The following is a 26,346-nucleotide window of genomic DNA, read 5'->3' on the forward strand; positions in this document are numbered from 1 at the left end:
AATAAAAGAAAATTATCTAGGTCCCAGTTGCCTAGGTAGCTCACCTTGGTCCTACTTAGCCAAACTGCCTAAATCATCTGAAAGAGTGCAATGTAGGTTTGGTAGCTTTGTAGACTGCTCAAAAGCACTAAGAAATAAAATATCTCCAAAGCAGTAGAAAAAGTATTAGCATGTACACTTTCAGATATTTACCTTACTTCTGGCTCAATAATTGTCTTCAAACTTCCAAACCAGAAACCTTTCAGCCACTCGGCAATTTGCCCATCAACCATCAAATATTTGCAAACTCATCCCAAAAGTTCTACAATGTAGAGAAAGCACTGGGCTGGGCTGTCTGAGAAAGAATTCTTATCCTCTAAGTTTCTGATTCCAGAATTGAAGGAATGCTTTACATTCATTAGATGAACTGGAAATGAGACAAATAATTAAGAAATCATGGTGCTAGGATAAAGGATAACATTTTCATTTCCCTTAAAATTTAATTTGACTACTGTAGACAATGCCAAATGGATTGGAACCTAGATAATGGTACATTCCCAGAAGTTCTTGTGCCTATCCTGGGGTTTGGACTCAGATCTTGGGTGCTGTTTCCTTAGTTTTTTCACTTAGTTTTTTCACTCAATGCTCTACCATTTGAGCCATAGCTTCATTTCCAGCTTTTCTTGTAGTTAACTGGAGATAAAAGTCTCACAGATTTTCCTGCCCAGAACAATGATATTTAGAATCTCAGCCTCCTGAGTAGCTAGGATTAAAGGTGTGAGCCACCAATACCTGGCTACCTTCCTAAACTTTTAAATAGCTTGTAATCTCTCTGTTTGAGTCAGGGGTGAGCAAACAGCCTGCTGAGAATTTTTATGAATAGAATTTTACTGGAACACAATCATGATCATTTGTTTTCATGTCATCCCTATGGTACTTCTCCTCTTCAGTGGCAGAACTGAGTATGGCTACAGGAAACATATATCTTGCCAAGCCTAAAAATATTTTACTATCAAGCCCTATGCAGAAAAACTTTGCTGAACTAACACCACCAATGTCAATGACAGTAATAAGGAAAAATCGAGAGGAATTTCAGCTTTAATGTGCAACATAAGGGGCTACAAACATCATATAAATTAGTTATAAATTTGTCAGCTCAAAAACATTAGTATCAGAATCTCTATTCCTTTGCTCCTGGCTCTCAGGAGGGTTTTCAAATGTAAAGTAATAATACTTGCACTTCAATTCAGCTGTTTTAACAAACTTATGAGAGTTTATTCCATCCAAAGTACTAAGATCAATATAAGTACTGAAAATTTATACATCCCCTATTTCCACCAAAAATAAAACAAAAGCAGAGGCCCACTAATCATGAATTCCTGCATGTGACTTGAGTCATATTAAAAACAACATATGAGAAAGGGGATAAATGGGGTCTTTAGAAGTCATAAGTCTGCAGTTGGCAGATAAAATGTCATAGCAGATAATCACATTCAATTGTCACTAATGTTAATATATGTCGGTAGAAGTTGAATGCTGCGCACCAGAGGTTAGCTTTACGACTCATATGCAGATGTTTGCTGGGCTGAATCTCTGAATCTCTCCCATAACCCTAGGGAATGGCATTTTTTATGTTTTCTGCAGTGTGAATTTATGGCCAGAGAGTCATAAATGTTATAGTTCTTCAAACCTTTGGCTTGTGGAGATTGTCACAGTGCTTGAAAAGTAGAGACACACAGATGTTTCCTCTTAGCAAATCATTTCTAGATCTGCTCAAGGATTCAGCCTATGCCAGCTCCTAAAGTCACAGACATCTATACCATCAAAGCCACATGAGTATCTAAAGGTACTGATGACTCATGCCTAGAATCCTAGCTGAAATCTAAAGATCGAGGTCAAAGCTAGACCAGAAAGGAAAGTTTGTGAGATTTTTATTCAATTGGCCACAAAAATGCCAGAAATGGAACTGTGACATATGTGATAGAGTACCAGTCTAGAGCAAAAAAGCTCAGGGACAGTATGTGAATATCAAATCCCACTATCAAGTTGGTTCCATTCAGATCTGCAGAATTACCAACATCATAATGTGCAAGGTTTGTGGGCTAAGCTCAAAGAAAAAGCCCTTGATCTCAAGGTACTGGCCAGATAACAAACTACAATGGGGTAATCAGGCAGGAAAAAGGCAAAAGAGCCCAGGGAAGTTGGTTTGTAGGAGATAATGTCTAAACAAATTCTTGAAAGATTAATAAAAAAAAATATACAAAGAAAGTTGAATGCATGTGTCTGCATATATGCGACCATGTTTGTGTGAGTAAGTGTGTTTCTTGCAAGAAATTTTATAAATAAAGCCACAGTATCAAAAAACAGGTTCTCGTGTTACCTGAAGCACATATAGTTTAGTATTGGTGCATCCCAAGTGAAAGGTCTGCAGGACACACAAAGTACAGAAAGAGGATGGGTGTGGGAGGGATGCAACTCCTGGCTCAAATTCAGGTTCTATTACCTCCCAATAGTGAACTTTGAGTCATTTGCTGAGTCCCTGCAAATCCTAGAATCCTTGCTAGTTACATTTCTCACAGAGACTATAGGTGAAAGTAGAGAATGGCTAGGTCTCAAGAACAAACAAAAGGGCTCTAGTAGAATGGTAAGTGGACAGCAAAGCCGTTAGGAGAGATATACCTATTCTCTACAAAAGCTCCCTAAATTCTATCTGTAGCTGCTTCTACCAGTACTGAGCAATGGAAGAAGTCACTTGCAGGAGAAACTTAAGAGGCATAGCAAAAGATCTCCAATCTTCTGTCTCCTGTGTTGTCACCATGCAGATGAAAAGACAAACAGATGCTAGATCACCAGGACACCTGTCCCTGCCCAAAATGGAAACCCCTTGAGTGAGTTCCCTAGGTTTAAACCAGCACTGACTCTGCTTGCCTCACATATCCTAGGACCATAAGGGGCATGTGACAGACTTGACAGTAAAACTGCTTCTGACATGGCAAGAACTGCATAATGGAAGTCAAGTCCCCTACAAGAAAGCGACGAGCCTGGTGCCGGTGGCTCACGCTTGTAATCTTAGCTACTCAGGAGGCTACTCAAAGCCAGCCTGGGCAGGAAAGTCTGTGAAACTCTTTATCTCCAGAAAACCATAAGTGGTACTGTAGCTCAACTGGTAGATTGCTAGCCTTGAGCTGAAGAGGCCCAGAGTTCAAGTTCCACGACCAAAAAAAAAAAAAAAACCAGAAAGAAAGCAAGAAAGCAACCAGTCAATATTGCAAGCTCAACAAGAGTCATGGATTTAGGACTTTTCGGCTTTGAGAGAAAAATCTCAGGGACAAGTGCCCAGGCCATGAAGTCAAACCCCATGACCAAAAAAAAAAAAAAAAAAGGAACCAACACACCTGCCTGGTTGAGACCCACATCTCTGAGAAACCTGATACTTGATACAAGGTGTTTGATGTCCCTATTGTCTAAATATAAAGGTCATCTTTGAGGATTTCTCCCAAATGCTTTTCAGGTTTGAGGCTGCCCTTGGGCTAATAAAAACAAACCAATAAAAACCCCAAATGTATCCCCAAATGGGCACCAGCCCCATGGTTGGTCAAGAAATTCTCTTTTAAGGATAACCTTAGAGGAGGAACACAAAGGTATTGCAATGCCTATGTGCTATTGATCAAATAAAATAATATTTATTGAAATGAACTCCAGAAAATGGAAATAAGAGGATTTTTTCTTTGTTTTTTTTTCTTTTTGTCTTGTTTGTTCACTTTGGGAGGGTGAGAAGAGGGCACAGAAAAGGAGGGACAAAGGGTTAACAAATGCAGAAGTGGTACTCAGGAATACCACTGTGGAAAATGAACTATACAACTTATGGGTGGAGACTGGAAGGAAAAACTGGAGAGAGCTGGGGAAGGGGTGACACTGTCCAAAAAGAAATGTACTTGTTACCTGAGTTGTACAACTATAATCCATCTGTCCCTCTATATATCACTTTTACAATAACAAAAAGAAAAAGAAACAAAGTTCTCCCTTAAGCGTTCAGAGACGTGTGTGTGTGTGTGTGTGTGTGTGTGTGTGTGTGTGTGTGTGTGTGTGTGTGTGTGTGTGTGTGTGTGTGTGTGTGTGTATGAGTACATGCTTGCGCACATGTAATGGGGAGAAAAGCCATCCAACTATATGCAACATCATCACTTCAGGCTTTGGGTTAGTTTTACTTCACCAAGCATTAATGAGCAGTATGGCAATCACTGTTCTTGCTGCTGGTGAACACATCTTTCCAAAGACAGATGTTACAACATCCCCCACTACCATGCTACCATGATACTCTGAGGGTGGGTATTAACTCAGTACAGTGGCTTTGCAAGGGATACCTATATACTTAGGTGGCTCAGGATCTGGAATTGTCTTGTCTCTAGGCCCCATTTCTAACATTCAGGTAGGCCACACCCAAGCCTTTTCCAAATATCTCCCGAACCCCTAGCAGAGGATTTCCTGTGGAGCAGCCTCACCAGGTTCTAGGAACCAATCCTCCTACCAGCTACTGGCTCCATCTGGATAAATCTTTTTTTGGGGGGGTTGGGGGGCGTCCGGTCGTGGGGCTTGAACTCTGGGCCTAGGTGCTGTCCCTCAGCTCTTCACCTCAAGGCTAGCACTCTACCACTTGAGCCATAGAGCCACTTTCAGCTTTTTTTTCTGCTTATGTGGTGCTGAGGAATCGAACCCAGGGCCTCAAACATGCAAGGCAAGTGCTCTACCACTGAGCCACCTTCCCAGCCCAGGATAAATCTCTTGGAGGACTACACTTCTAGTCTATTCAAATTGTTTTGGATCATCTATTACAAATCCAGATTTTTTTCTTTCTCCTTTTTTGTTTTGCTAGTCCTAGGGCTTGAGCTCAGTGTCCCATGTTCTTGCTTGTTTATTTCTCTCAAAGCTGGCACTCTATATTTGAGCTCTACTTTCAGGTTTTTGCTGGCTTACTGGACATAAAGAGTCTCTCAGACTTTTCTGCCTGGCTTCTGGCTTTGAACTGCGATCCTCAGATCTCAAACTCCTGAATAGCTGGATTTCAGGTATGAGCCATTGGCACCCAGCAAAAGCTTCCTTTTTTGTTCTAAGGGTTTTTTTTTTTTTTTCTATGACACGAAGTTAAATGAACTCAAATCAAATTGTTCCTTTGGAAATGTGAACAGAGAGTTTCAAACAAACACAGTCAGGCCTCTGTTGTAAATCTCAAAATCCTGTCATTTGGTGATTTTTTTGGATCAATGGTTAAAATGTACTCAGTTGTGCAATTAAGAATGGGTGCACGTTAATTCATTACCATCTGCATAAAATAAGCTGTCCAATAATTCAGCCAGAGGTTAGGGAATATTCACTGGTGGATGAAGACCGAGTGTCACAATCACATATACTGAAATGGTTATGGAGTCTTAGACAATGCAAGACAGGTGATATGTTGCCAATCAGAATCTCAACTCTCTCCCCTGTGAAGCAGAAATCAGGACTTTGCCTGAGCCAAGTCACTGAATTAGCCAAGCTGGTCATCACCTGCTGCTGTTAATTCACCACTGCTTGATACAACTTGCCACCCCAAAGTTCCCCTCCCCCGACAAAAAATTCATGATCTTGATACACTCATATATAAAGGCTCAAGGGTTTCTGGTTTAAGAAACCAATGACAGAAAATTTCACGATCTGCCTCTGTGGTTACATAAATCAGTCCACTGTCCCACTTCCACAAGGCTCTTCTTCAGCCGGTTTACAAGGTAACATCTGCTTCAGAAACAGATGTTTATTCCAGAATGCTCTTCTGCTCATTAATGCTTTTTTCCCAGTTAACATCTAACTATCTCACTCATTAGTTCTTAATAATACTATTTTTTTTTATATCTGAGCCATGCCAAATACACACTCTTTCGAGCCTCTATATTATTCTTGCTTCTGTGGCTGTTGAATTACGCTGCTGAATAAAGGAAAAGTAAAAATAAGCCACTCTAAGAAGGCTTCTGTGTGTCAGAGCTCTATCTTTGTGAACCAAACAAGCTGAAATCAATTAAAAGTGTGTGTTTAGAGAATGCATCTTCAGCTGTCTAATTGTACCACCTCTGCTTTTGGGCCAAAGTTTGACACTCTGCCAGATTGCCATCAAAGTGGGCATCCATTAAGATCAGGGACAGTATACCCCACCACTGCCAAAGCCTGATTCAACCATTTGTCTAATAAAAAAAAAAAAAAAAAGCACAATGCATCTTAGGGCCTGATCACAAAGATGGCCATTCCCCAGGGGTGGCTCTCAGATATGGGGCTCTCACAAAAGATATGCAAAGCCCTCTAGGATGAGGGTTATGGGACCAAATAAGAAATGGCACCCGGATTCTTCACTTAGCCTTAAGTATTTGTATGATGGTCCCTATTTATCCACCCAGCAACTTCACACAACAAGAATTCTCTCCGAAGGGTGACACTGATCTCTGTGCACTGTACTTATAAGCTGATGGGTTGAATTAAAGCCCCTTTGTACAATTACTTACAGATGATAAAAACAAATGAATTAACCTAGGATAAGTAGAAGCAATACATCTTCGTTCAATGTCTGGTGGTATTCAGAACTGCTAACGTTTATATCTATCCATATTTGAAATGCAAGTATAGGTTCTAAGTATCAAAATCTGATAGCACATATTATGCTTTATAACATTTTCTTAAAATTATTAGCATCAAGGGGGGTTAATATTTACACGCCCTTTTATGCACACAGTATGTCTTGCTCACACTCATTTTCTCGCTCTTCTTTCCTCTCCCCAAACCAGTCTCAACAAAGTTGACTATTTCATTTTTACACATGTACAGTACCCTTTACAATAGCCACTGGCCAAACCCAGATGTCCTACAACTGATAAATAAATCAAGAAAACATGGGACACTTTATATATATGCACTATATGTGTGCATATTTATATATGTATTTTATTTATAAATTTGCATATATACCTACATATGCACAAACATATAATTCATCCATAAAGAAGTATTTTTGGCGCTTCATGCTCTCACACAGCATTCTTGCTCATGGGTAGTGCTCTACTACTTGAACAATGCCTATTCCAACATTTTTGCTTATTAGCTAGAGATGGAATCACCCAGACTTTTCTGCCTGGTCTGGTTTTAAATGTTGATCCTCCAGGTTTCAGTCTTCTCAGTAACTAGGATTATAGGCACAAACCACCAGGGCCCACATAAAAATAAAAATACATTTAATCTCTAGCCAATGGCCCCAGGACTGTCTTTTCTGCTTACTACACCAATATCATCATCAAACAATTGAACAAACCAAGGCATAAACAAAGTTAAAGTTGATCTGTAAGACAGAATCCTATCCTTCAGGGATCTGGAACCCAAACAGTGTTATTTGGGATCAGGAGGAAGAAAGCTTAATAAATCATCCGCCATTGCTTTCACAGTTAAAATAAATGTCTATATTGACTCAGCTTGCTGATGTCTTCCTCACAGAAGAATCCCACCAGAGATTTTGGTGATCAGCAAATGTGAGGCTTGTTTAACCCAAATGCTAACAGTGAAAAACAATGCTGGGGGGGGGGGGCGGGGGGGGAACTTTTGAAGCTTAAGTCTAATCAAGCCAGTCTTTAATATGTAGACCTCTCAGAAGCTAACAACATTTCTCCATCCCAATAAGATGAAGCACACTGCAGCTCCATAATCTGATGATTTTTGTTTTTATTTTGGCTTTTATTTTAGTGCCAGTACTAGGACTGAACTCAGAGCTCGAGGGTCATCCCTTAGCTTTTCACTCAATACTGGAGCTCTATCACTTGAACCACAGTTCTACTTCTGCCTTTTTTGCTGGTTCACTGGAGATAAGAGTTACAGACTTTCCTGTCCAATCTAGCTTTGAAACTATATCCTTAGATCTCAGACTTTTGAGTAGCTAGGATTACAGTTATGAGCCACTATGCCTGGTTACTGGTTTTAGGGTTTGTATTTTTTTCTTTTTAATACTATGGTCTTCCCTTTTTGCTACTCTTCAGCATAATTACTTAGCAAACACTGCTTTATCAAGTATAAATCAGATATGCTACTCTGGAATTTAAACCCACGAAGAATAGGCTTCATAACACTACACAAAAAATGAAAATCAGAAATACTACATCAGTGTTGTCAAACAAAATGAGAAAAATATGAATGAAAATGATTGTTGGGTGTGTCATTGTATGAGATTCTACTTTAAGTAACAGTCTCCATTTACTGAAATCTCTACAATCTGAGGGGCTTACTCACATCACAAAATGAAAGAAAAAGCACACCGTATGAGGAAATTTAAAAATGTTACCAACAGCCCCTGGGGGGTGTTGGCATTAGGCAAAGAATGGTATGTGCTAATTGCAGTCAAAACCTCATTCCCTGAAATCAAAAGATATCAACTGAAGTCTAAAACAGTGTGCTGGGAAATTCAAACTGGAGATCCTCGGGCTCTTTTCTCCAGAGTAGCTCCAGAAAACTCTAGGGTGGCTCATAGGTGGCTGCACAGGTACTAGGTATGACAAATAGAGTCTCACATTTTTGCCTAGGGCAACTTAGACAATCATCTTACCTAGGCCTCCAGATAGTCAGGGAGGAGCCACCAACACTTGGCTTTAGTGAGATGGAGGCTCTCAATAACCTTTGTCCTGGCTGGCCTCACACTGTGATCTTCTTGATCTTTGCCCAAGTATCTAGGATTATAGATGTGAGCCACTTCACCCAGCCTTACTCTTGCCTTTATTTGCCAGCAGTATTGCTTTCCTCTTCCCCTGGATTTCTCCTCTGAAGTTTTCTTAGATTCTCTGGTTAGAAAACTAGAGTGATAGCTAAATATCTCTCTAGGTGATGAAGGTCACGGTGCTTATTCAGTTATGCCACAAGGAGATAAAGACCAACAACAAAAGCACAATAGACTTAAATCTTCCATATTTTTCTTAAATCCTAAGTACAAGAAAAATATTCCTTTCCTATAACTGCGATTCTTTTTGTATAAACGCATTATGTGACACGGACACCATCCTAGACTCAGGGCCTCTCCAAGATGGCACCTAAAGGGTTGTATGAAACGGGTATCAGGTGTGGCTCTGCCAAGGGCACCAGCCAAACAAAGAAGGCAGGCACAAGGCCATGTGGCAGATTATCTGGGCCTTAATGCTTGCACCTCCAAATGCAGGCAGTGAACCAGTTGAGTTTTATATCTTACATTTTACTTGGAGGCTCTCTGGGCCAGCAGGAAGATGAAGTATTAAAAACACTAATGGGTAGGTTTGTTTCTTTATTCAGTACTAGGAATTATGGAACCTAAGGCCTCCAGCTTGTTAGGCAAATACCGGACCCCTAGAGTTGCACTCAACCTGTTAATTTTTCTGTTTTTGAGATAGGGTCTCCCTAAGTTTTCCCAAGCTGGCCTCAAATTCATGATATTCCTGCCTCTGTCTTCCAAATAGTAGGAATATAGACACTTAGAATAGAAATATGTTAAACTAAAAGAGAGTTCAACAAGAACAACAAAAATTATTAAGAAAAATATAGATGGAGGCTTGGGACTCACTCCAGTAATCTTAGTTACTCAAGAGGATGAGATCTGAGGATCATGGTTCCAAGCCAACCAAGGCAGAAAAGTCAATGAGACTTTTATCCAACTAACCCCTAGAAAAGCCAGAAGTGGACCGGTGTCTCAAGTGGTAGAGCATCAGCCTGGAGCAAAAAAGGCAGGAAGAGTATGAGGCTCTGAAGCCCCAATACTGACATGCACACATACATACAATCATATATGTGTGATTAATACCATGATGCTGGGGGCAGGAGGATGTATGAGTGATTGTGTGTCTTTTTAAAAGGCTTTCACTAACACAAACTTTTTTTTTTTTTTTTGGTCCGGTCGTGGGGTGTGAACTCTGGTCCTGGGCGCTGTCCCTCAGCTCTTCAGCTCAAGGCTAGCGCTCTACCACTTGAGCCACAGTGCCACTTCAGGCTTTTTACTTTTTGCTTATGTGGTGCTGAGGAATTGAACCCAGGGCCTCAGGCATGCAAGGCATGCGCTCTATCACTGAGCCACCTTCCCAGCCCCAACACAAACTATTTTAAAGAAAGTTACATATAAAACCTGTCAAGGGAAGACTATACAACTAAGCAAGGTCAAAGGGTAAACAAAGGGGCTAGAGGGATACTTTTAAAGCAGCAAAGCCTTTTATTTAGACAAAATCACTTTTGTAAAATGCTGTAGGTCGATCATTGATCACAACTAAGGTTGCTCATTTGAGATGGAGTGTTTATGACTTGGGGTCCCCTCTGTGCTCATACAGGCCCTGAACACTCTAAGACCCAGGCCTGAGAAAGAAGAAACAAGGCCTAAAGGCTCTCAATTAGCACTTTGTTTTATTCACAATATCTTTTTTTTTTTTTTGGGTCCGGTCGTGGGGCCTGAACTCTGGGCCTGGGCGCTGCCCCTCAGCTCTTCAGCTCAAGGATAGCACTCTACCACTTGAGCCACAGCGCCACTTCCGGCTTTTTTTTTTCTTATGTGGTGCTGAGGAATCGAACCCAGGGCCTCGTGCATGCAAGGCAAGCACTCTACCACTGAGCCACCTTCCCAGCCCTCACAATATCTTTTTTAAAATAGTTATTGTCAAGATGATATGCAGAAGGGTTACATGCCGGGCGTCGATGGCTCATGCCTGTAATCCTACTACTCAGGAGGCTGAAATCTGAGGATCTTGGTTCAAAGCCAGCCCGGGCAGGAAAGTCTTATCTCCAATAAACCACTAGAAAACCAGAAGTGGCGCTGTGGCTCAAGCAGTAGAGCACTCACCTTGAGCTGAAGAGCGCAGGAACAGCACCCAAGCCCAGAGTTCAAGTCCCACAACCGACCAAAAAATATCATCCCTTCCCACACTTTCTCCCAGTTTTTCCCTCCTGTCCCCACACACAAGTTGTATGATTCATTTTCAACATAGTGTAGTATCACTGCTGCATTTGTTCACCACGTCCCACCATTTCTGTGCTCCCCCTTACTCTCTCCAAAACAGATAAATTTACAAACAAAACACAGAAAACAAAAACAGCAACAAAGGAGAAAAAAAATAATTTGGACATGATAAATTATTCAGGACTCTAGACATTCACACAGTAAAACCAAAGGAGGATATTCTTAGATCACGAAGCTATATAGCTATGTGCATATGACCATATAAAATGATAATTATCAAAATAAACTCCCAAGAAATGTTTATAATATTATCTTGATAGGAAGGGTCACAATGGTGAATCACAGGTCCCAAGAGAAAACTTCAAGTTCATCCACAAGTGGGAGAAGAGAGTCTAGCAGTAGAACGGTCCCTTCCAGTGACTATAGGGGATCTGAGTCTGCAGATCAAAATGTACAGGCCCTGTGGCAAGGCAGCACTTTGCCAAGACACACACACACACACACACACACACACACACACACACACACACACACACACACACACACACACACACACACACACACACACACACACACACACACACACACACACACACACACACGGCAGCATTCAGTATCATGATATGGAAGGTTCCAGAAGCCTCTCTGTGTCTTCAGGGAGTGGTTCTGTTTGCCACTGCTTCTTCTGGATTGGTAGACTTCTTGGGAAAAGAAGTCAGAATTGGGCTAGTGCCACATTCAGGGCTCCAATACAAGTACACAAAGCTATGTAGCGTGGGGGTAAACCCAAGGACATTTTGTTCTTTACCCAGGACTGACAAGCTCATTTAGTGACTATAATTTACAGTCCACAAGAAAATGCTGAATCTCACTCACAGACTTGGTGAGATCCAGGCAAAGACAGCCAAATCGTACTGTGAGCTATTTTAGATGGGCATATTTTAATGCCCTAAATATCTATTTTTCTTAATAGTTCCACAAAATTACCTATCATGATGAAATCCCTATGAGAGAGGTTGTAATCCCCATTTCAGAGATCCAGGGACTGACCAGTGCAGGCTCCTGGGATGAGGGGAGAGCTGTGTCCTCCAACAAGCTCACACAAAGAACTTCCACAGTCAGCAAAACACTACCTTAGCCTACTTAGGTGGTTCAGAATCATTAAACACTGGTCCTACCCATCCCAAACTGCTTCTCTCTCTCTCTTTTTCTTTAATGCCATTACTGGGGCTTGAACTTAGGGGGTTCTGTCTTAGCTTTTTCATCCAAGGCTGTTGCCCTACCATTTGAGCCACATCTCCACTTCTGGATTTTTGATGACTAATAGGAGATAGGAGTCCCATAAACTTTCCTGCCTGGCTGGATTTAAACCTTGACTGTCAGACCTCAACCTGCTCAGCAACTATGATGATAATGGTGCCAGGCTTGCTTGAGTTTTTCTTACAAGTATGCACTATACTTTTAAAAATGGATAAAAAGCCTTCCTTGTAAGTGGAATTCAATGCTAAAAGTTGTTAGGTTAAGAAGGTTCACTATCAAAGGAAATGATACTACACAGTTCGTTGAAAGATAAGAGACAAACAAATAATGAAGCCATTTTGGGGTGCATTTCTCATTGGCCTTAAAAACTCTTCAAAAAGCTAGGTGATGGTGGCTCATGTCTGTAATCCTAGCTACTCAGGGGATTGAGATCTGAGGATCACAGTTCAAAGCCAGCCCAGGCAGGAAAGTCTGTGAGACTTTTACCTCCAATTAATCACCAGAAAACCAGAAGTGACGCTGTGGCTCAAGTGGTAGAGCGCTTGCCCTGAGCTGAAGAGCTCAGGGACAGGGCCTAGGACTAGAGTTCAAGCCCCACAAAACAAACAAACAAACAAACTCTTCACTATCAGCCTAATACCTAGCTTTGAGTTTTGCAACTCAATAAATCTTCACTGGGCATCTCCTATGTAGAAAACACGAAGTGCTGTGTGCAGAACACTGAAGGCAACATAAAGTGGGTCACAAGACATCTCCAAAGTCCAGATACTGCACTACTTGGGAATTGTAAGTGTTCCTAATATGCATACAATGCACCTTGATCTGACTCTCTGCATTACCTTCCCCTCCCTTTTCCCCTTCCAAATTGATCTCAACAAGCTTCATTGTTCCACTGTCATGCAGATACATAAAAAGTATCTTGATCATATTCATCCTCCGTTCACTCTCTCTGTTCATCCTTCCATCTTCTATGAGAACCCACACCCAGAACAGTGCTTCCTAACTATCTAGTACCTGTACTGGGGCTTGAACTCAGGGCTTCATGCTCTCGCTTTGACTTTATTTTTTTTGGTTCTCTCAAGGATGGCTCTCTACCACTTGAGTCATACCTCCAGTTCTAGTTTTTGGGTGGTTAACTGAAGATAAGATCTTCATGGACTTTTCTGCCTGGGCTAGCTTTGAATCTTTTTTTTTTTAAATTGTGAAAATACCGTTCAGAGGAGTTACAATTACATGGGCAAGATAATGAGTACATTTCTTATCAAGCATTGTAGCTTCCTCCTTTGTTTCCCCTTCCCATCCCTTCCCATCTCCCCCCAACACCCCTTATAACCTCCCTCCCCGCCAAAGTTGTAAAGTTCATTTTTCGACATAATGACTTGTACATCTCATGTTGCAATGGGTCCACCTGTATCCCTATTTAAACGATTTGTTTTTTCCCTTCCCCTCCACAAATTATACCAACATCAAATAAGTGAAAGCAAGTGTTATACCTTGGGGGAGGGACATACAAAGCAACAAAGAAATCATCTTATAAATATGTAAGAAACAATCGCATGAAAGAAAAAACACTTGAATACTTATCTAGGGGTTCATTTCACCTAACATCATCTTATCTGACCTTTTCTGCTTGTCTCAGACATATACTAGTTATTGCAAATAAGGGAAACCATGGGCCTGTGTTTCTTTGGGCCTGGCTTACTTCACTTAATATAATTTTTCCAAGTCTTTCCATTTCCTAACAAATTGGGCAATGTCATTCTTTCTGATGGAGGCATAGAATTCCACTGTTTATATATGCCACATTTTCTTGATCCATTCATCTACTGAGGGGCATCTGGGTTGGTTCCTTATCTTAGCTATGGTAAATAAGGCTGCAATAAACATAGTCATGCTGGTAGCTTTAGTATGGTCTTGTTTATGATCATTTGGGTAAATGCCCAAAATTGCGATTGCTAGGTCATAGGGAAGCTCTATGTGGAGTCTTTTGAGGAACCTCCATACTACTTTCCAAAGTGGTTGAACAAGTTTACACTCCCACCAACAATGCAGTAAGGTTCCCTTCAGTACACATCCTTTCTAGCATCTGTTGTTACTAGAGTTCTTGATTATAGCCATTCTAACTGGGGTGAGGTGGCATCTCAATGTTGTTTTGATTTGCATTTCTTTTATGGCTAGGGAGATTGAGCATTTCTTCATGTGTCTATTTGGCCATCTTTCTTTCCTCTTCAGAGAAGTTTTTCTTTAAGTCTTTAGCCCACTTATTTATTGAGCTGGTTTTTAATCTTGATCCTCAAGTGTCACCCTCTTGAGTAGCTAGCACTGGCATGTCATTCTGTTTTTTAAGTGTATGTCAATTTTCTAAAGGGGTTTCACTACAGCATTTTGCACATGGATGTACTGTGCTTTACTTACAGTGACCTTGTTACCTGCACCTATCCCCACTACTCCCTGTTATTCAACAGCTTTCAACGGATTTCATTTAGCCACCTTCATTCACAAATGCAATGTATTTCAATTTTGTTCACCCTCTAACATGTTCTCTCCCCCTTCCCCCACACCCTCAATTAGTTCTAGAGCTACAAGCCTATTTTTACATATACATTTCTTTTAGGTCTAGCATCAACATGAAAGCATACAACTGTATTCCTTCTGTATGTGGATGATTACTTATAAGAAAATGTTTAAGGCCAGACAAAATATGAAAAGTACTACAATAAGAAAAAAACAAACAATCAAGCATACAGGGAGGAAGAAGGGTCCAAAATGGAAAGAGGAAGAGCAGCAGCAGTGTGTGAAAGACAAGCAGAGATGGAGATGAAGCTGAGAACCATGCCTGTCTTGTCTGCTTTGCTGGTAACCCCAGAGTTGTTGTTAAAACACCTAAAATTTCACTTACTGAAATGCAGGAAAATACAAGAAATTGCTAGGTTTTTGTAATAAAATCCGAATGTTTTCCCCAAGATAAACCAAAGCCTCACATTTTCCAGCTTTGCTTTCTTTTTCCAACCTCAGTTCTGGCCCTCGGTTGCCTGTCACCCCTTTTGTAGACACCAGCCCCTTCAAGCTCTCCAAGCCCCAGAGTCTGATACTTGCCATTTTTCCTCTGCTTGGAGTGTGACTCCAGCCCAGTAGTGACTTGCAATTCGGGTAGCACACAGTAGGAGCTCCACTAGCTTCCACTAGCTTCACTAGAGTGGAAAAGAATTGACCATTTACTGTACAACTTCCTATTACACAATGCATCTTGACTTTTTTTCTTGAGGTGGGGGTGGGGGGGAGTCACAGGATTTGAACTCAAGGCCTTTAAACTGGTTAGGCCAGTTTGAGCTCCATTCCAAACCCTTTTCTCCTTTATTTTTCAGTCAGGGTCTCGAGCTCATACTTTAAGCCTTGTAAAAGATCTTCTTTACCTATGCCTCCTGCATAGTTGGGAAGATAATACATGTCACCATGCCAAGCTTGTTAGGTGAGATGAGGTCTCAACTTTCATACAGAGGTTAGTTTTGAACCTCAACCCTCCCAATCTCCCCTTCTATAACATCTGGGAAAATAGACACTTGTTACCATGTATAGCTTGGATGTTTTTAAATTTTAAAATACATTTTCTGGGCTGTATATTCATTGCTGTCTCTAAACCACAAGGCTCTAATACTGTTGAATACTCATTAGCCCTATTACTGCAGTGCTGAAATATGGAATTATCTCATGAAAAGACCTGGCATTTTTAACCCTCAGTTCACCGCAGAGAAAACAGACATTGGAGGCAAAGGACCTGGGTTATTACCAAATCAATAATTGTGTGAACTGAGACTCAGAACTCAGTTCTTCCTGATACTGCCCTTGGGGAGTAAAAATGGCTTTTCCTATTCTTGACACCAAGCTAGCCAAGATTTGCAAGGGAGACTGCAGGAAAACCTCGTCCTACCAACAGGAAATACTAAACACATTTTGACAATCATGCCTCACTTTAAGGCCAACTGAACTTGATTTACTGTTATCAGAATATGTGAAAATAACAAGTTACTACTTAGAAATGACTGCTATTTTCCACTGGAAATTTGGATCATGAGGCTTCTGTTTAAAATGAGATTGTGATACAGAAATTTACAGTGTCATATGCAGACAGACACCATCCTATTAACCAAGGTATAACATGAGCAGGGAAGGATGGCAATGGTGCACCAGAAATTAATTTATACTTTAATAAAATGAATATCAGGAGGCTAGAATTTGAGGTGTCAGGGGTTGAGGTCAAGGGGAGAGGGGCAGATGAGTGGAGAGCGAAAGGGTGGGAGAATACAATCATAATATGCAATGTACAGCAAGGTGCTGGTGGCTCATGCCTGTCAGGAGGCTGAGATCTGAAGATTGAGATTTGAAGCCAGCCTGGGCAGGAAAGCCATGAAATTCTTACTTATAATTATCCACCAGAAAACTGGAAGTGGGGCTCAAAGCGGTAGAGCACTAGTAGCTTTGAGGCAAAAAAAGCTCAGGGACAGAGCCCAGGCCCTGAATTCAAGCCCCACAACCAACCCACCCCCCAAAAAAAAAGTTCAATGAGGGAATTTGGGGATGTGGATGGGGTTGGGAAAGTGAGGGAGAACCATGGAAGGGGTGCTATGGATCAAGATACACTGCACTCACAAACTGCTAGGCTGAATTGAAACCCCTGTGTACAACCACTTAGGAATAATTTAACAAAATGAAAATTCAAAACACAAATGCAATTCTGTGTTCCACGGACCACTTCCAAAGGTTGAGGGCCACAATCCCCTCCTAGTCAACTTACACTTCTGTGAAATGTTGTATTTGCCAATGAGATTCATTTCACCTGGGGGTGGGATGGGGGGAGGAGGGGTAGGGGACACAAAGTCCTCAGCAGACAGACTCAAGAAACAGGGACCATTCCTGCCCTAGAAGGAATAATTAGCTGAAATCGTTCCGTCAGGGGAAACCTGTATCAAAAGCCTTGGGGACAGTGCCTAGGCCCTGAGTTCAAGCCCAGGACTGGCACAAAATAATAACAACAACAACAATAATAATAATAAAGAATTCATATTCTTTAAAACAAGCAAGCAATAACGGTTATCATTTAAGTAATGTCCATTTTACAGAGGCAGGAGAGAACCAAACTGTAAACTTGGTTCACCCCAGGAATGGCCTGTGTGTGTGTGTGTGTGTGCGTGCACGCGCGTGTGTACTCACAGTGGAGGTGTAAGTTCTCGGGGTGGCAGTGGCGTCTTGGTCCCCGGTGCCATGGTAGCCAGAGAGACAACAGCAAGCGCCGGGCTCCCCACGGGGGTGCTCCCGAGTTCCTGGGACCCGGCCCTCATGGGCTGAACCCCTTTAGCCGTTCACCGGCGTGGCGGGGAGGGCCTGGCCCGCTTGTGTGGTGCTCCACCAAGCCCGCCACGCGTCTAGACGGGTCTTTTCTGGGTTAATGGGAGCCAAGCGGCTCCGGGGCTGGCTTCGAACCCCCATCTTCTCCCCAGCTCGGGTCTCCAGGGGGGGTTAGGGATGGTGAGTGGGAGCCACCTCCGGCTGGCAATCGTTCTTTGGGGGCCGGGGTGGGCCCTGCCGTGCAGAGTCCTGCTCTAGGCCTCCAGCACCCCATCACCATGGCGCCCTGGAACGGGGCCTGACGGCCTCCTCCGGGACACCGGCCAGGCCAGGCCCGGCCCACCAGGGTCACGGTGCCCCCGCCAGGTCCCCCTCTGGGAAAGGATAGTCTGGCCTGGTTCAGGCCTAACGCGACCAAGGCTCTCAAGGGCTTCGAAGACAATCTTGGCCACGACGCAAGGGGAAGATCCTTCCAGAACCCAGTTCCTGAGGCGGCCCCGGGGAGTGAGGAAGGCTGAAGCGCGGGCCTGAGGGCCTCAGGGTGGGGGCCTCGCGGCTCAGCGGGCCCACGAGGCTGAGTCAGCGTGACTCAGCAGGACTCGGCGCCTCCGCCCTCTCGCAGCTGTAGCTTCCTACGCGCTGCCAGCCAATCAGCTTGCGGCCTCAGCCGCCTGGGCCCAGTGTGGAGGCCCAGCTGGGCCCAGCCAGAGCCCCAGCTGGGCCCAGCCAGAGCCCCAGCTGGGCCCAGCCAGAGCCCCAGCTGGGCCCAGCCAGAGCCCCAGCTGGGCCCAGCCAGAGCCCCAGTGTGGAAGCCCAGCTGGGCCCAGCCAGAGCCCAGCCTGCGGGGTGCCCCTGCTCTCCAGGCAGGCTGACCTGTTCAAGGTCACAGACAGGGTGCAGACAACAGAGTGTCACCTCCACCAGGCAGGTCTCTGCCATTCCCAGAACAGTGTCCAGCGCAGGGCATAGAGGAGACACTCAATAAACACTGCTTGAGTTAAAACATGGAAATGGAAACTGCGGATAGTCCATGCATGAGACCCCACCCCACGACCCAATTTAGGGATGTGATCCTGGTCTTCAACTTAACACTGAAATACCTCTCTTCTCTCTCCTCTCTTCCCCCTCTTTCCCACTATCTCCCTCCTCCCACCCCCCCCCCTGCGGTACTAGGGTTTGAACTCAGGACCTCAGGTGCTTGCTCAGTTTGCTCAGTTAGCACTCTACCACTTGAGCCACGCCTCCGGCCCACCTTTTTGCTGATTAGTTGGAAGTGGATTCTTGGGTTTCTTGACTGGGCTGGCTTTCAAACCTTGATCCTCTGACTCGCAGCTTCTTGAGTATCGAGATTACAGGCATAAGCCACTGGTACTTGAGTTCCTAATTATGTCTTAAAAGGCAATTATATTATTTCCCCCACTCCATGCGATTAAACATTAGTAGAAGGTGGCAGAGATTTTTTTTTTTAAATATTGCCTACTGTTTACTTAATTTTCTAAATAAAATAGGAACCATGTGCAGAAAATATCAAGTTAGGCTGACAGCCGCTAACACTGTCAGGACAGCAGGCTGATCAAACATATACTAGTTACTGTTTATAAAACCTGCCTTACTCCTGCATTCAAAAGGAACACATTTCCTCTATGTTGTGTACCCTGTTCTGCTCTGAACATTTTCATTCCCAGCAAGGCATCTGCTTTTACTAGCAATGCCTTTAGCAAACACTCTATGAAAACCTATGTTTTGAGAAATGAAGGTAATGGGCTAGAACGGCTTTATCATGAAATACTCATCAACTGAAGAAGTAAAGTTCAAACCTTTCCTCAGGTGAATGAAACCTCTGTGCTGGACACTATTGAAACTACCATGTAAAACACCATTTTTCTGGCCAAGTACTTCAAGATTTTTTTTTTTTTGCCAGTCCTGGGGCTTGAACTGAGGGCCTGGGCGCTGCCCTGAGCTTCTTTTCTTTTGCTCAATGCTAGCACTCTACCACTGGAGCCACAGCACCACTTCTGGCGTTTTCTATGTATGTGGTACTGAGGTCTCTACCACTAAGCCACATTCCTAGCCCTCAAGATTTTTTTTAATGAAAAGATAATAACAAAGAAGGAAACACATTGGGTCCTCAACCCAATAAAATAACTATAAAGGAGGTGACATTCATCAAGATGCATTGTATTCATCAAGTGACGTGTTCAAATGAAACCCCTTTGTACAACTACTCAAAGATAATAAGAAAGAAATAATCTTAATTTTTAGGGACCAAGGCAGGTGCCCATGGCTCAAACCTGTAACAGGAGTTCTTCAGGAGGCTGACATCCACTTAAGCTAGTCCAAGAAGATAAGTCCAGGAGACTTATCTCCCATTACTTTTAAAGAAAACAAAGGAGGTAGAGGTGTGGCTCATGCCTGTAATCCTAGCTACTCAGGAAGCTGAGGTCTGAGGATTGCAATTCAAAGCCATCTCCAGTTAACCACCAGAAAACTGGTAGTGGTGCTGTGGCTTCCAAATGGTACAGTGCCTGCCTTGATTAGAAAGAACTTAAGGACAGTACCCAGACCCTGAGTTGAAGCCCTGCAACTGACAGGAAATAAAGAAGAAAAAAAAAAAAAAAACAAGAGAGATGTCAAGGCCTTCAAGCCCCAGTACCAGCACACACACACAAAAAAGAGGAAACAAAGAAAAAATAGGAATAGAATTAAAATATATTCTCAAATTACTTCCTTTCCTTTCTCCACCAATGCCTGCTAATATAAATGGACCATTTAAAAAATATTTTCCCTAATTGCCATAGCATTTTGAAAATCAAGAATAAAGGTGGTGGAGGAAATAAGTGGTCTCTTTCTGCCCTCCTGGCCTACCTGTAGCTCAAAAACTGTCATCATTGGAAGAACTGTTCCTGATCCTAGGTTCTGATTCAATATTTCTTATCAGTTACCACATTATCTATCACCAACACAAGGCCCAGTGTTGGAATTAACTAGATCATAGCTTACCTTACACCCCTTACAGTTTAGGCTAATGTCTTTCTTGAGGAGATTTGGAATGAATTCTTACTAGCTTTGGTGTCAGAAAATTTATACTAAGTAATCCACAACACACAGAGCCCTACAGGGTGTCCCTCTAATAACTTTCTTCCTACAACAGAGGGTGTATTTTCAAGACTGTTTGAACTTAGGGCTTGGGCACTATAATTGAGCTTTTTTCTTCAAAGCTACAGCCACAGCAACACTGACAGTATTTTTTATATATTCTTGGTGGTTCATTGGAGAGAAGAGTCTCATAGATTTTCCTACCTGGCTGGCTTGAAACTATAATCCTCAGATCTCAACATCCTGAGTAGCTAGGATTATAGGTGAGAGCTACCATCACCTGGCTCAGGATTATTATTGTTTTTTTTATCAGTCCCTCCTCCTGCCCAAATGTACTCTGGCTTCTTCAAAAGTCAATGACTAAGATAGTCTTGGATCACGGCCCCTCATGTGAAATTGCCTCTATCCACCCTAGAGTCTGCCTAGTCAAGTCCAGTCATGCAGGAATAAGAAGTGTCAGTCCATACAACATTAATAAAGGATCAAGAGTTCCAGGTCCATGCTCAGCCTTCATGTGACCTTGGCCAAACCACTTAAATGCTGGTGTCACTCTTCAAGTGAAAGAAGTCCTGTTTGTACACTATTTTGAAAGCCAACTCTAGTAACATTTAAAAAGAAAAAACAAAAACACTTAGCATGTTGCCTGAATGATGGGAGAAAATGGGTAACTTCACTAGATGATTGTGGCTCACACCTGTGTAATCCTAGCTACTCAGGAGGCTGAAATCTGAGGTTCACAGTTCCAAGCCAACCTGGTCAGGAGTCCCAGAGATTCTTATCTCTAATAAACTACTCAGAAAAAGCTGGAAGTAGTGCTGTGGCCAAGTGGTAGAGCTTTAGCCTTGAATAAAAGCTCAGGGATAGCACCCAGACTCTGCAAAAACAAAAACAAAAACCAAGTGGTAGCTAGCCTTGAGCAGTAAAGGCTAAGGGACAGTGCCTAAGCCTGGAGTTCAAGCCCCAGTAGTGTCACCAAAAAAAATTTTTTAAGTGGTTCACACACAAGGAAAAATGGAAAAATAATTCCCAACAGCTAGAAAAATGATGGGTGGCCGTTTGGCTAATATGTACAAAACTAGAATACTTTTTCTCCCCTCCTGTTTATAAAGGAAGTCCATTATTTTCCATCCCCGCCCCCCCCCAAAGAATCTTTGTTCTTTTGCTCTAACAAAGTAAATTATTCCTCACCTTGGGCAAGTTGGTAGAAACGTGAGAAAATTATATTAAATCAGACATCCTTGAGATCAAAATAGATTCTAACAGGGGTTCTCTTTACGGAAGATAGTTCTTCAAAGAGAAAGCAAAAGAGCTTCAGGGAAGAAAAAGTTGTCAAACACCCTCCAGCACTTTCCAGGCACCTAAGATCTACAAACTATTGATATGTTAATTAACGTTTACTTTTATCTAGGTTGAGTGTTTGCAGGTCAGGTCTTAACTGCCCTGTGGTACTTAGGGACTAAGGAATAAAATTTCCTTTCTTTTTACTTCAGAAAATGTTCTTTTTCCCCTATTTCAAATATCTCTTCCTTACTGCAAGTTAGTGAGACTACAACTCTGTCTTGAGAATATTACAAAGCTGCTCCCCAAGTTCCAGAAAAGAAGCAAAACAAAAAACATAAAATATACACATCCGTCCACCACCAGATCTCCTGTCAGATCAGTAAGTCATCAACTCAAACAACAAAAGGAGAAAGTCAGGCCTTTGTTTTTGTTTTTGCTGTTGTTTTCATTTGTGGCTTTTGTTTTTGTGCTAGTGCTAGGGCTTGACCCTAGGACTTCCCACCTCAACTTGCCTTTTTCTGCTCAAGGCTGGTGTTGTGCCATTGGAGCCTTAACTCCACTTCGGGCTTTTTGGTAGTTAACTGGAGATAAGAGTATCTCAGACTTTCCTGCCTGAGCCTGCTTTGAACCAAGATCTTCAGACTTTACCCTCAAGAATAGCTAGGATTACAGGTGTGAGTCACCAGCATCTGACTAAAAGTAAGGGTTTTAATAAAGTAAGGATTTAATCAAGTGTTGACCAGCTGCTAGAGTGAGATCTCTGGAATTTTTTTTGTCTAGGGAAAGAAAATCCTTGACATCTCTTTCAACATTGCTGAAATCTCTCCTTTATACCTGACACAAATCCCCAGGAGACAGAATGTTTCAAGGAGAGATGTCCTGCTCAGATTCTAGAAACTTCTTCCCTGAATGACCCACTTGCACTCATATTCATCCTGAACCCATCAGAAAAGAAAAGTGATACAAAATAGGGCATTTAAACTTATATCCAGAGTTGAATCCAACTCTCTGGATTTGAACCCAGTCAATATTATTTTTAAATATTAGTTCATGCTTTTCTTTTCTCCTTAAAAATGTATTCTATGAGCGATCGCAGCAGACTTCTTTTTTTTTATTTTGGAACAGAGATTGTCAAACTGTCACCTGAGGGCTGAATGCCTGTTTGTATGAATAAGGCTTTATTGACACAGAAATGGGCCCACTGGCTGAAAAGTCTATGGGTGCTTTAGTACTACAACAATAGGCAGAATTGCATTGACCTGTGAATCACAAAGTATTTACTACCTGGCCTAACATCACATCAATGTACAGAAAATATATACAAACTTTTACTACCATTACCACTAAAATACTCAGTTATCAGAAATGTTAGTCATGTGGGCACCTTTGGTGCTCAAGCCAACCAAATACTACCTATGCAAGAGGCTAAGATCTACAGGATCACTGTTTAAAATCAGCCCAGACAGAAAAATCTTTGCTCCAATTAACGAAGAAAAAGCTGGGCTGGAGTGGTAGATCACCATCCTAGCAAGTGAGTTGAACAAGCATGAGTCTCTGAGTTAAGACATGGATACCACCACCACCAAAAAATAACAATAATAATAGTTTTACCAATCTAAGGCCTACAAGGAACACTTTATCTTACAAAATAAAAGGCAAATGTTACATGATTAGGTCATCAGTAAGATTATGAAGACCCTCAAAGACCACATGTATGATCGAATACGCCAATGCCTTCTACAAATCCAGCCTTGCCTTCTCATTTAGTATTCCCCACGCAAACAAACATTAGGAGTATGCCAGTGCTGAGTTATAAAAAGCACCATAGAATATCCCTATAAAGTAATAAAATTAGTGAATCCCACATCCATCTCATAGGCTATGTAGAGAAGATAGATAATATAGTCCAGGGCAGAATTTTGTGTGGTTCACTGTTGAATCTTGGAGTCTAGAACCATCATTAGTACATTGTAGTTGGCCAATGAATATCTAAAAATGAGTGAATGAATGAATGAAGGATAGTTCTCATTAAACCACCACTGGGGCGTGGAGAGAGCAAGGCTGATCAAGTATATTGTTTAGGGTACCCCAGACCCAGGGTTCTATTCCAGCCCAAACCCTGATAAAAACTCAAACTCCAAAATAAACCCCATAGAATTTGTGTTAGAATTAAGCAAAGTGTCAGGTTAATAGTCAAAGTTAGATGGTTTTAACCTCTTAATACCTCACTGCTTCTATTAATACACAAGTTGAACCAGCAAACACCCTTCCAGCCCATCTAGTTTTCAATTAAATAAAGACCCGTTGGCAATGGACTAACTAAATCTAACCTGATTAAGTAGTAAGCATTCATTGGGGGTTGATTTACTTAGCACTGTATTTGAAACTACAAACGTAAAAAGCAGCATGAGATGTGTTTTGCCTGTAGCAATGCAGAGCAGTGAGTTGCTAATGGAAAAATCCAGAAAGACCACCCAGCCTCACATATAGGCTCCATCACAGCCTACTTTGGGAACCTTGGGCAATTATTCATCTTTCCTATGCCTCAATCCCCCATCTGTAAATAGGATATGATCTTATTGGCTAGCTAAACCAGATGTCACCAAGTTATATAGACTGTCACCCAGGAAGTAGTAACATAGTCCTGTGAGAGGGGCAGCAGTCACAATTGGAAAAATAAGGAACTCTCTGGCCGGGCGCTGGTGGCTCACGTCTGTAATCCTAGCTACTTAGGAGGCTAAGATCTGAGGATTGTGGTTCAAAGCCAGCCTGGGCAGGAAAGACCATGAGACTCTTTCTTATCTCCAATAAACCACTCCGAAAACTAGAAGTGGTGCTGTGGCTCAAGTGGTAGAGTGCTAGCCTTGAGCTGAAGAGCTGAGAGACAGCACCCAGACCCAGAGTTCAAACCCCATGACCAACAAAAAAAAAAAAAAAAAAAGGAACTCTCACCTCATGTTTTAAATCTCATGAGTGAAAGCTTTGCCCATTGTGGGATGATGGGTAGAGAATACCTATCTAGGAGCTCTAGAACATTCTTCTTCTTTCTTCCCTTGGTAATTTTTCCTGCTTCATGTCAGAGCTTAAATGTGAACGTGACTTTCCCAGAGTAGCCTTCCCTCTGCATCCTCCTATGCCAGATCTACCTACTGTGTCTTCCCCTTAGTCCTGGCAAGTATTCTTCCCTGCCCATAGATGGCGCCCTCCTGGGCTCACAGTCCACTACCTGTGTGTAGTTGTCTGCTTTACACACAGACATGTTTCCATCCTAGCAAGAGAGTTGAACCAACAGGGAGGAGGCTGAATGGTTGTTCAGTGTGGAACCCCACGGGAAGGAATAGCATCCTGTGGAGTTGAGCAGAACTGGACAGAGTAAATGAAGAAGGCTGAGTGGTTATGGGTCTTGATCTTCTTTGTGTGCGTGCGTGCATGTGTGTGTGTGTGTGTGTGTGTGTGTATACATGCACACTGCAACTGGAGCTTAAAGTTAGAGCCTACTCACTGAGCTTTTTCACTCAAGGCTGGTGTTTTACAACTTGAGACACACCTCCACTTCTGGCTTTTTGCTAATTGGAGATAAGAGTCTTTCAGATATGTTTGCTTGAGCTGGCTTTGAACCACAATTCACAGTTAGCCTTATAGCAACTAGTGCTTATCTGATTTTTTTAAAGACAAGAAACCACTGTATAATATGACTTCTAGAGAACCAACAATATAGCTTATTCCTCAATATCAAGCCCTTCGTTAGGGGACAGCAGAGGAGTAGAGGGAGTTATGTTTATTCGTCTGTTCAGACAGAAGTAGAGATTTTTAACAAAGCATCCAGTCTCGCTGGTGCACTGGTTCGTCTCCAAGTAGAATAAGCAGCAAGCCTTTGGGGGGGGGGGGGCAGGGAGAGCCTGGGGGAGGGGTGTCTTCATTTTTCATCTCACATTAAACCCATACTCAAAGGCAGTAGTACACCTTTACTTCTGTTCATTAAATAGGGCTCTTGATATCCTCACATATGGGTTTATAATCACTTCCTTCTGCTCTCCAATTAGCAATTATTTAACTCAGGAACTCGGACTATTAAGAGTCTCAATTCCGTCTTGTTTCTTAGGATTTTATCACATATGCCCACATACTGGTAAGAACATAAACCTTATCACCATGTAGCTATCAAAGATGGGAAATATAAGGGAAAAATACAGGAAAGAATGGGTCTTAATATGCAATGCAAATGAGTGAATCTTATAAAAAAAAAACGATTAAAAACATAATCCCTTTGGCATACCATTCATTAAGAAAATTCATCCTGAGGATTGTAAGATCCAAATATGCTCTGCATAGCCAATCATTTACCCATTCATTGGATTCAACTAATATTTATTGCTCATTCATTCAATTTCAACTAATATTTATTATGCATTCATTTATTCATT

Source organism: Dipodomys spectabilis, unplaced genomic scaffold, assembly GCF_019054845.1.
Source record: "Dipodomys spectabilis isolate Male_0828 unplaced genomic scaffold, ASM1905484v1 ptg000108l, whole genome shotgun sequence".
In the NCBI taxonomy this organism is placed as follows: domain Eukaryota; kingdom Metazoa; phylum Chordata; class Mammalia; order Rodentia; family Heteromyidae; genus Dipodomys; species Dipodomys spectabilis.